Here is a 12512-nt window from a genome sequence, read left to right on the forward strand (position 1 = left end):
AAGACCTACAGGCCCCCAGACCACGGAGCTTCAGGAGCGGTTCTGGTCTCACTTCCATCTGTTGAAGGTCAGTGACAAGGATTCCACTTGGGCCCCAGGGGGGACCAGCCTAAGAACCCCCGGCCTCGGGCTGGGTTAGATGATCCCCACCGGCTCCCGCGGCCCCTGTGCCTCCCCCAGCCACAGCACCCGGGGTGCATTTCAATTTTCTGCTTGATTCTTTCCCCGACCTCTGAGCTGCCTCTGCACTGAAATGGAGTCTTATTAACTGTTGCCATCCTGTTGTGTAGCACAGGTCTGGAGCAGAAAAGGCATCCAGACATCTTGTGGAAGAAAAGAAGGAAGGAAAAAAAGAGAAAAATGAGGAAAGAAGAGAGAAAAGAAGGAGAGAGGGAGGGAGGCCGGCCCTGCGAGCAGAGCGTGGCCCTCCGGCCACCTGTGCACACAGACACACGATCCCGTGGGAGCTGGCGCCCTGCACCGCTGTGTGTAAACAGAGCCTGCCCCTCTGGTGTGGCCCTGTCTTCCGACACGGGCCTTCGCCTGCCCGTGGAAACCCAAGATCCAGACTGGGACGAGGCTTGGCAGATGTCTGTGAAAAGGGCCGTCTGCCTTTGCCAATAAGAATTCTTCAGACAATGGGCCGACCTGGGCCAGGAATTCCCACCGGGCTTCGGGTCAGGAGACTCCAACAGGCCCGGGTCACGGCTCCCTGCTTCTCAGGGCCAACCCTGTGGGCCTGGGGCTCCTGCTTCCGCGGAGCATCCCCTTCTCTGGCTCCCCTCTCATCCGAGCCCGTGGCATTGCTCCTGGGGGACTTCCTGAAAGGAAGATCTTTCTCCCAAGACCCGGAGTTAGGAGTGTTGGTACTGTTGGCTCAGCCTGAACCATCTTGTCCTCAATCACTGGGGTCTGTGATACTGACAGCCAGGGGGTTGGGGGTGGGGTGGGGGCACACAGCGATGACGAGTAACTGATTAGGAATCAGCCTTGCTGGGGGTTGACCAGCCTAAGGCCATGGCATCTCTGGAGTGAGGACCACTGGCGGCCCCGGGCATGAGCCCAAGGCCCTGCCCCATCACTGAGCATGCTCTGAAGGAAGGGACTCATGTGCCCGTGCATTAGGTGAGGGGTGAAAGGGCACGGTGGCTGAGGCACCCCCAGGAGAGCCCACGCCTGCTACCCCCACTGGCACTTAAAGTCAGCCCCCCGGAGACGGAGAAGGGTGATGCTGAGGGAGCGTGCCCGCAGACCTTCCCTGGGGCTGTGGTGTCGGCACCATCACCCACTCTGGGTGAGCGAGAACCGCGGCTGCAGCGTGGAGCTGGCTCTGCCTGGTGTGGGGGTCCTGGCTTCCCCACTCCACGTCCGGACCTGTGGAAGGAGTCCCTTCCTTGGGAAGCAGCAGAGGCAGAAAGATTCGAGGTGTTTCTGTACTGTTTTCTTCTTACTTTCCCACTGGGCCTCCAGTTAGCGTCAGACCAACAACGAGGACCAGCCAGCTCCGTGAGCTCCCACAGCTCGCGGCTGCTTCCTCCACGAGGATGTATCTGGGGGCCCCTGGCTCACGGCCTCCTTGGCCCTACGCCTTCCACACCCCCTGCCAGTCACTGAAACAGATTCCCACATTAGTCAGAGAGGAAGTGCGTTCTGTCTTCCACTGGTGAGGTTTTTACCCAGTTGTTTCCAGAAACCTCCCTCGCTCCTGCCCCATATATAAAAGACCACAAAGCTTCATGCCCGGAGGCACAAATACACACAAGATTGGAAGGAGGGAAGATCTGTTTCTAGTGTCACTGTGTTACCGATTTAAAAAAGTAAGAGTGAAATGAAGGGGTTAGGTCTCTCCAGTACCACCTCTGTATCAGTCAGCTATTGCCCCAATAATGCTGCGTAGCAAACCTTTCTCAACCTCACTGGCACACAACCGACAGACTTTATCTCTGGCTCGAGTGTCCAGTTGGCTGGGTGGCTCTGCTCTGAGGGGCAGGTCTGTGAATTGACTGGGGTTTCACTGATCCAGGGACCAGCAGGCTCCCAGGGGCTTGGCCTTCTCACAGCACTGGTGGAAATGACGGGGACGAGTCTTGTCTCCAATGCATCTTTCAAGTTTTTTTGCCTCTGTCAGCTAACATTCTCTTGTTCAAAGTGAGTCACGTGGCCAAGCCTGCCATTAATGGGGAGGGTACACTGCCAGGGTGGACGGGCAGTCGGGCTTCGAGGGGCATATATAGGGCTGAGTGAAGGGCGGGCACCTTGCTGCTGTCCACCATGGCCCCTTCCTAAGGGGCTTTGAGCTGAACTCTGCCCCAGCTGCAGGGTACTTGTCCTTGTGGGTTGGACTGGGGCTTTGGGAACTGGAAATGGTGGATTTGGGTTCCAGGCCCATTTGGTTACTTACAATCAGTGGGACCTTGGGTGAAACTTGTCTGAGCCCCAGTTTCCTTGTGTGTAAAACGGGGGTGATTTAAGTCCGTACCCAGGCTTGTGGTGAGAATTGAGTGACATGGCCATGCCACAGCACAGCCAGCCACACGACAGCCATCGTGAGTGTCGTGGCCAGGTGTCTGCAGTGAAGTCCTCGGGGCATTAGCATGCAGAGGGAGTGAAGGCTCCTGGCCTCGCCAGTCAGTTCTGGAAGCTCCGCTGTGAGCTTCTTGCAGAGCCGGGTTACTGGGAGGCTTCAGTGACACCAGCAACTCCATCGTATGCAAGGTGTGTTCTCATCTGCGATTAGGGGTGGCTGGGACAACACGGACAGGTCCACCCAAGTCTCTGTTCCCGGGTCTCTCTGCCTTTTCAAGGAGGCCACAGTGCCTTGGAGAATCTGATGGAAGCTATTGGACCTTCACCACTTCACCAAAGGTGGCAGATGTGTGATTTTTTTGGGTATAACTTTAAGCAGCTCACATGCTCCCTGAAGGTCACGTCTACAGGTTTAATGAGAAACTCTCTCTAGGGGCACATCAGGGGACAGGAGTCACTCGAAGGGCTCCCATCCATTGGGCAAGGCTGGGGAATTTGAGGGTCACTGTGTATGTAATGCCAGCATTGGATTATAATCTAATCTTCACAGTGTGAATCTGTGAGTCCATGCTGATAATGAATTTGTAGGTGGATAGATAAATAGACAATGGAGAAGAGAGAGCTCTTCCCAGTGGAACGCCAGCCACCAGCTGTGGACAGGATTACAGGCGTAGAAAACTGCGATTTTGCAACCATCAGGGTGGCCACATGTAGCAGAGGCACGCTCACACCTGCGGGGGGGTGTGAAGAGAGCTGGTGAGAGTCTGATGAGAAACTGGGTCCCTACGTTGTCTCACAGCGTCTTTTAACAGGTGATCTATTATGTTCAAAGGGGCAAATGGGAAACCTGGTAAGCAGCGCCCTGGCCAAGCCGTCAGAGTCAGTGTCACCAATGTCAGGACCAGTGACACCATGTGCCTCCTGATGACACGGAGGACACAGCCGCCGTTCTGTGTGATCCCCACCAGGACTGAATCCCCAGGGAACGCTAGTCAGACCCAAGGCGGGGAGTGACCTGCAGAGTAACTCACCTGTCCTCTTCAAAATGCCAACTCACATCATGAAGGCGAAGACCCGAACAACCGTCCGGAATAAAGGAAGCTCAAAAAGACATGGTGCTAAATGCAGCGACTGATCTTCTTTTGAAACCAAGTGCTGTGAAGAAACTCACAGGGTCAACTGGAAAAACTGGAGGAAGGATCATGCAGTATTGCACCAATGGTAAATTTTCTGAGCTTAATCATTGTACTGGGGTAAACCTTATGAAAAATTCTATTCACCCTTTTTTTTAAAAAAATTTTATTGAAGTGTGGTTGATTACAATGTTAATTTCAGGCATGCAGCAAAGTGATTCAATTATACATATATTTTCTTTTTAGATCCTTTTCCATTATACGTTATTACAAGAAATTGGACGTAATTCCCTGTGCTACATAGTAGGTCCTTGTTGTTTATCGATTTTATATATAGTCATGTGTGTCTGTTAATCCCCAACTCCTAATTTATCCCTCCCCACCCTCTCCCCTTTGATAACTGTAGTTTGTTTTCTACGTCTGTGAGTCTGTTTCTGGTTTGTAAATAGAATTTGTGCCATTTTTTTTTCAGATTCCACACATCAGTGATATCATATGATATTTGTCTTTCTGTCTTACTTCATCCCATTCATTCTTTAAAAAATAATTGTACCGTGGTTACGTTAGAAGACATCCTTGTTATTAAAAGATGCACCTCAGGACTGAATTGTGTCCTCCTAAAATTCGCCGGTTGAAGCTAAGTGTGGTTGTACCTCGAGTAAAGAAGTAATTAAGATAAGATGAGGTCTTAAGAGTGGGCCCTGATCCAATGAGATTAGTATCCTTTTAAGAAGAGACACCAGAGCTTGCTTGATTTCTCTCTCTCTCATGCGAGGACACAGCGAGAAGGTGGCCACCTGCAAGCCAGGAAGGGACCCTCGCCGGAAACTGAATCGGCCCCGCGTGACCTCAGACGTCCAGGTTCCAGAGCTGAGAGGGGACCACTTCTGGGATTTAATCCAGCCAGTCTGTGGTGTTTCGTCGCGGCAGCCTGAGCCGTCTGAGACTGCGGTACAGAGGCGTGTTGTCTGCGACACACCGGATAGTGGTTCAGAAAAAGAAGGGTATCTGCTTAAAAAAAGACTGAGTGTAAAAGCAGATTGGCAAAAGGCACGCTGACGGCTGGGGAATCAGGTGAAGCGTGCACAAGCCTCATTTGCGTGGTTTGTACATCTCTTCCGCAAGTTTGAGCTGCTTTTGAAATACACAATTAAACCAAAATTAAAAGAGAACTCCCATTCTGTACAAAAACGAGCAAAACCAAACCGTGCTACGCGGGCTCCGGGGTGATCCAGCCAGCGTCCACTCGCAGCCTGGATCTGCGGGTGATCGTCAGCGGGGGTGGGGGAGGGGGCGACCGGCCGGGAAAGCGGGGATTGTTCTAGAATCCACGGGGGTCGTGGGACCGAGCTCTCCTGAAGGCCAGGGAGGGGTGTGGACTTTCCCCAACGCACGTGCCTTGGGCGCCTGATCCTGAGAGGTCTCTACACAGCAGGGTTCCCCGGGCAGGCACGTGAGAAAGGCAGCGTGTGCGGGCTCTGCCCCTCCCCTCCGGGTATCGGCACAGCGTTTATTAAAGTGTATGTGCTTAAAGTGTCCGAGGAATTCTCCTCAGGAACCCGGGGCACTTTATGTAGTGAGGTAGAGTCTTTTATTGGCCGGGAATTCTTGAGAACTTCTAACGACAGAAGTGCCTGGAAGATGAAACATCACGACTCCCAGGAGCCACGCCTGGTCCCCGAGCAGAGCCAGGGAGGCCAGCGGTGTGGACGCTCCCGGCACAAGGTCCAGCGCCATTTCCAGGCGAGGGCAGGGAGGAAGGGGCGACCTGCTTTACAGGCTGTTGAGAAGGTCACATGGGGCGGTGCTTGTGAGGTGCCTGCTGAGCCTGGGACACGGGGTCCGGGGGCTGGGTCAGAACGGGGGCCCTCCCAGTGGCTGCCCCGCCAGCAGGGCAGGCCCTGGGGACCCGGAGGGCCCTGGGGACATCGGGCTGGAAGGAGCCGTGTTCCTCATCCATCCCCCAAGCCTGGCTCCTCACGGCTCCCCTAACACGCAGGTCCTTCCCAGCCACTGTCCTTCTCCTCTGCCACGTCCCATCCAAACCCCTTCTCCATCACAGGGAGCCTGGCTTCCCCCGACCCCCGAGGCTCAGCCCAAAGGGTTTCTGATCAATAAACCGTCAGTCTTTGCCCCGCTCACCGCAATGGGGACGTCGCCCACCTGTGCACAGAGCCACACGCCCTTATCCAAAGAAGTGACACCGCTGAAAACATCTTGGGTCTTTTTCATTTCATCATAAGGCCCCTTGCCCCCGTTACATAGACACTCAAATGCTGCAGGTGCTCACGTGGGGCAGCAGAAACTCTGGGCTGTCCTTCTCAGATGTCAGTAAAACGCCACTGAACTCTTCAGTCTGTTTAGTGCCGTGGTCATGACTCTGGCACTTCCCTTGACCCAACTGAGATCTCAAATTTCAAAACCTGAGCGCCTAGCTCGCTGCAGGTCTCTTTTCTTAAAACCCTCAGCAAGTGGGTCTCCACAGCATTCGTGAGAGGGGAGGAAGCTTGGATCTGGCTCCGCAGACGTCTTTCGTGAGTATCTCACCACCCAGACGACCAGCTGGTCTCCGATTGCATTATCGGCAGGCTCATTACATATTACCGACCGAGCCGGGGACATAGCATGTCATTCACGATGTCCTGCAACATCTCAATCTTTGTTAGTTCCATGACTTCATTTCAAATCTCTGCATTTTTGCAGGAATCAGCTGGCGAACTCATATGTCGAAATATGTCTTCCCTTTTATCTTCCCTTCAGATACCCAGGATCTCCCCAAATTGCTTTTATTCACAGACAAAGCAGGCCATTTCCCCGCTTTTAACAGTGAACTGTGTTTGCTAAGAAATGAAATATTTTCGACTCTGAATTTCAGCTATTTTCCATTTTCCTCGACCTAATTGAATGAGCAGATGCTTTATCTGCACTGGCTCACGGTGAAGTGGGCGCTCGCTCCAAAATTGCAGCAACGCCAAATGCATTTTGCTTCTTTAATGTTTTCTAATCGTTTCCAGAGCCTCTTTCGTCCGGAGAAACTCCATGGCTTGCAGACAACTCGTCCCAATAACTGAATTTTTGTTCCCAGGATGATGAGCTGCAGTGACAGGAAGGCATGTCCTTCCTCCATGAAGTCATTTTCCAACCATCAGAAACGTGAAAGAAAGGTCTCCCCGAGGCCGCCATCCACCTTGAACGTCTTGCCCACTGAGGGTCAGTTTTGGCGGCCGTGGTCTATCACTTTTTTGCTTAAATTTCAAACCAAGGGCTGGATCCTAACTGAAATGGTGTCATTCTCTGAATCTGTGTTGACCCCAGAGAAACCTGCTTAATTATTGACAATAGAGAAGCCAGCGGCCCTTCTCCAGTTGTCTCCTGGGCCGGGCGGGGCCGGGCTCTGCAGGACGACTTGCTGGAGACGCAGCAGACTGAGTGGGCTCCCGGGAGGGGCACGGCCGGCCGAGTTCTTCCCAGCGCCACGGCTTCACTTTTGTTTCCATGTCTCTCTCAATGAAGAATCCGCTGTTTTCATGCCGCCCCAGAACAAAGAGAACCCGGGCCCGAGTTTTGTAAGCCTGGGGCTGATGTAAAGTGGTTTTGACGGTTTTACAGCGTTTCCGACAATTTGGGGGGCGGAGGGGAAGGGGTTTCCTCTGGGAACTGGTGGGGGGCTCAGTGCTGCTCCCACTCCGTCTCCTCCCAGCTGCTCGGCTGGGAGTTTGCGGAAAGCAGGCTGGAGGGGTGGTGGCCGAGGGCTGGGTCATCGACGCTGGCCTTTACGATATGGGCAGAGGGAAGTTGTGGAAAAATCTGAGGGGTCCCTTTGGCCGGTTTTCTGGCTCAAGTTGTTCAAGTCCCCCGGGATGGACGAGGGGAGAAGGGCTTCTGTACTGGGATGGGCAAAGCCGAGGTGAAGCATCTCAGGTGACCCTGGATTATGGCAGCAGGCTGGGCGGGAGTCGGGGGCTGCCACACACTTCTACCCACCGGAGCTGAGCCCTCGGGCTTCTGGTCCCAGGTCATCAAGAAGCTTGGGACGAGGATCTGAGGTCCCGGCGGGATCTCCTGGCCTCTCAGCAGCACACACTCGGTTCACCAGTAGGGACCCTGGGACTCAGCCCACCTGAATCCACCCCAGACCTGCTGATGCTTCTCCCACTGGTGGTTCATCAAGAGACTCAAGCTCAGGGCCCCTGCTGGGAGGGCCCCCCAGGTGCTCACATGCTCTTTGTTTTTGCAAAAGTGAGATATTTCAAGGCAGTAGGTAAAGCCGCTGTCCCTCCCTTTCTGACTCGCCCTTGCCTTGGGGTGGGAGCGGGGCTGATGGAGAGGCTGCCCACATCGTCGGGGTCCAGGTGATGTGTTTGTGTGGTTGCAGTCATTTCATATACAGTCCAGGGATACACCTGCGTCCACCAGGATGGGCCCCTGGTGTTGTCCAGTAAAGGGTGGGGCTGAGGTTGCGCTGAGATGTGAGCTCATCTTTGGCCCCCAGCACTGCCTCTGTGTGTGGGCAGGAGAAATGAAGTGCGGAGTTCCTGGAGCCGGAAGCTAGCCTCCAGGAAATTCATCTGATCGTCTCAGTGTCGCGTTGTGGGAAGGGGATTTGATTCTTATTGAATCAAGTCAAAATGAAGGTGCTCTTCTTTCAGGAATTTACTTGATCATGCAAAGTATGCAATTATAAACAGACGATACTATCATATGTGCGTTCTGTCCTTTTTTGGGGCAGGAACCTTGGCAAACCCTTTGCTGGATTTCTGGGTTTGCAGAGCGCAGCATACAAACAGGCAGAACACAGGTCTCCATGTGAATAAACACGTTTTATTGCATCTCGATCTACCACATCTCTTCTTAAGAGTGTGAGATGAATCTTATCCTGACAAAGTCCTGTGGCTCCAGGCAGTGGGGAACAGGAAGGGACACCAGAGCAGCACCAGGGCCCGGAGACGCCAGGACCGAAATTCTGCACAGATTCACTGAGAATGGAATGCCTTGAGCAGAAGACAAGCTCGCTTCCAGACTGCGCAGCTCAGGACAAGGTAGTGATGAGCTGGAAAACGGACTTGAATCATCAAGGAAACGCTAATCAAAATCACAGTGAGAGACCGTCTCATACCTGTCAGTTTGGCTACTGTTAAGACAACAGGAAACAGCAAGTGTTGGTGAGGACGGAGAGAAATCGGAACTCAGGCTTGTTGGTGGGAATGTGAAATGGCGCAGCTACTGCGGAAAAGCGAATGGAGAGTCCTCAAAAAATTAAACATATACAACTACCATATGATCTAGCAAGTCCGCCTCTGGGGGTCTACCCAAAAGAGCTGAAGTCAGGCTCTCGAAGGGATATTTGTACACCATGTTAGTGGCAATGTTATTCACAATAGCTACAATGTGGAAGCAACCCAGCTGTCCATTGATGGATGTATGGACAAGCAAAATGTGGTCCATCCGTACAATGGAATATTATTTAGCCTGAGAAAGGAAGGGAATTCTGACGCAGGCTACCACGTGGATGAATCTTGAGGACATTATGCAAAGTGAAATAAGCACAAAAGGACAAATACTTTATGATTCTACTTTCAAAGGTCCTTAGAAGAATCAAATGCACAGAGACAGAAAGTAGAATAGCGGGTGTTGGGGGCTGGGGGAGGAGAATGGGGAGCTTGTGTTTAACAGGTATGGAGTTTCATTTTACAAGATGAAGAGAGTTATAGGGCCGGATGGTGGTAAAACCTGCACAGCCAGTGAATGGATTTTGTCCCACTGAACTTCACACTCACAAATGGTTCAGATGTAGGTTTTACATTATGTGTATCTTATTGTTAATAAAAAAAGACACAAAGAAAAAATTCATCTGAGTTGTTTTTGTACTTGTCTTAATTCCACACCATCGCTGTATTTTTTTTAGAGTTAGTGGTTATTTCAAAAATAAAGGTAATGGGAAGGAGTATTCTGCTGAAAACCTAAAACATAAACCAAAATGAAGAAGGCTGACTGTGGAAACCAGTATGGAGGTTCCTCAAAAGACTAGGAATAGACTTACCGTAGGACCCAGTAATCCCACTCCTGGGCTTGTATCCAGAAGGAAATCTACTTCAGGATGACACCTGCACCCCAATGTTCATAGCAGCACTATTTACAACAGCCAAGACATGGAGACAGCCTAAATGTCCATCAACAGATGACTGGATAAAGAAGATGTGGTACATTTATACAATGGAATACTATTCAGCCATAAAAACTGACAACATAACGCCATTTGCAGCAACATGGATGCTCCTGGAGAATGTCATTCTGAGTGAAGTAAGCCCGAAAGAGAAAGAAAAATACCATATGAGATCGCTCATATGTGGAATCTAAAACAAACAAACAAACAAACAAAACATAAATACAAAACAGAAACAGACTCACAGACATAGAATACAAACTTGTGGTTGCCAAGGGAACGGGGGGTGGAAAGTGACAGACGGGATTTCAAAATGTAGAATAGATAAACAAGATTATACTGTATAGCACAGGGAAATATATACAAGATCTTGTGGTAGCTCACAGAGAAAAAAATGTGACAATGAATATATGTATGTTCATGTATAACTGAAAAATTGTGCTCTACACTGGAATTTGACACAACATTGTAAAATTATTATAAATCAATAAAAAATGTTAAAAAAACCAAAACAAAAGGAAGAAGGCTGGCAAAATCTCAAAATGTCAAAACTCCCCTTCTGTATTTAATACATTTTTGGGGGGGGGAGGGGAAGGTAATTCGGTTTATTTATTTATCTATCTTAATGGAGAGACTGGGGATTGAACCCGGGATCTTGTGCATGCTAAGCACGTGCTCTACCCCTGAGCTCTACCCTCCCCCTCAAAATGCCTCCTCTGTGCCACAATAGAAACAAAAACTCCGACAGTCAAAATCATTGAAGAAATTCTCCTAAGCCACCACTAATAAGCAAATTTCATTGACCGGAGCCAGAGCAAGAAGGACTTATCTTTCCAGCCTCTTCAGAGAAAAAGTAACATAATCACAAGAAATCTGCCACACTGAGAGGTGATAAAACTTACACAGCCCATACTGTAGGAAAACCGTGTTACAGAGATGGGTCAGGCGGTTCCGAGAGAAGCGCATCGATACTCTTCTACAGCTTCTGGTGTTTGAGATCTTTGTAACTTTTGAATTGTGATTTCTTTCCTCATTCTGATAAACATTCACGTTTGCATCTAGTTCTCTATCTGCAGTTTCGTATTCATTTTCCTAAAGAGCCCACCCCTCCCGCAGATCATTTAACATCCAGGGACCTTGGCATCTGATCTCACCCCCTAGTCCTCGGCTTCCCCGCACCCGTGGTTTCTGCTTTACGAGCGGATGGGCGGGGGCGGCTCCCCCCAGCATGCCCCACTTCTCCCGGCTCCTGGACCCGTCCTCCTCTATCCTCGGTGTCCACCCCGTGTATGTCCTTCAAGTTCAGGGCGTCAGTCCCTCACGTGCCTCCCTCATTTAATTCCACACAATCTCCTGGGCTGGATGACGGCCACCCCAGGTTATAGGTGAGGAATTTGGGGCAGAAGCCATGAAGTCACCTGCCAGAACTCCTTAGTCACCAAGTGGTGGAAGTGAAATTTGAACTCAAGGCTCTGGTTCCAGAGCCCCTGACTGCAACCCTGTGTACAGTGTTCTCCTGTTTGTGCTGGAAGGTGGTACAATGATGACCCCATTGCATAGGTGGGGAAGTCGAAGCTCAGAGTGGTCAAGTGACACACTCAGGGTGGCACAGCTCGGAGGTAGGGTGAGCTGGGTTTTGACCTTGGACCTATGGGCCCTTTCTGGTGGTCCCAGGCTAACTCCAGACCTGGGAAGGACTTCTCGGGCCACCAGCATCGACTCTGACCTTCCCGATCGCATCAGGCTACCAACAGCCTAGCCTCTTCTATGCCCTTGATGTGACCGGGAGCTGGGCTGGCTTCACAGGCGTGTGACCTGTGCAGTATATGCCCAGCCTGGGACCCCGCTCCCCGGTGGGAGCCACGCTTGGCTTAAGGCTGAAATTCTCCACAATTTTTGAACCAGGGCTTCCTCCTGTCATTTTGCACAGGGCCCTGCAAACGATGTGTCTGGCCAGGTACTAGGGGCTGACCAGCTGGACCTGGCCCTGTCTTCCCAGATGGTGCCGCCCACCTCCTGCCTCACGGGGACGGTTCCAGGATGTTGTCTCCTGGGAAAGCCGGGCGCTTTGGCCGGCTGACAGTGGCGTCCCTGCCCCTACCCCAGCCACTTTCCTTGAATCTATTTGTAAAATGAATTACTCTGATACAGGAAGAACAAGAAGGGTCTTTATCTCCACTTGGGCAAATCCATTAGGATTAATGGCCCCTCCGAAGCCCCTCAGAGGGGGTGACGTCAGCTACTCTTTGGTGATTTGCGAAGTGGCTGCAAGATAAGGAGTCCGGGCCCATTTTTTGCCATGACGGGGCGTCCTTCCCCAGTGATGCCCAAGAATTAGTGGTCCTATCTCTCCATTTATCAAAGCCCTTTGGGGGATGAGACGGTCCGGCAGAGAGGCACCGCTGCCTCGCTGGCTCCCATCTGCAGGGTCTGCGGCTCCTTGCCCGCTGCCTGGATCCCTGGGGTTGGGGGAGATGGTTTGCCACAGGGAGAACCCAGCTCCCTCCCCGTGTGCTACCTGCGTGGCCCCCCACCCCCACCATGGATGGTGCTGAGTCTGTGGGGCTGAGAAAGAGAAGGCTGGGTTAGGGAAAAACCCGAGCTTTCTGCCTGGACCAGGTTCAGCCTGAGACGCTAGGCAAGATGGCATTTCCCCAAGAGGAAATGCCATCCCACCTGCTTTTCTTACA

This window comes from Vicugna pacos, chromosome 10 (assembly GCF_048564905.1).
Source record: "Vicugna pacos chromosome 10, VicPac4, whole genome shotgun sequence".
Taxonomy (NCBI): Eukaryota; Metazoa; Chordata; class Mammalia; order Artiodactyla; family Camelidae; genus Vicugna; species Vicugna pacos.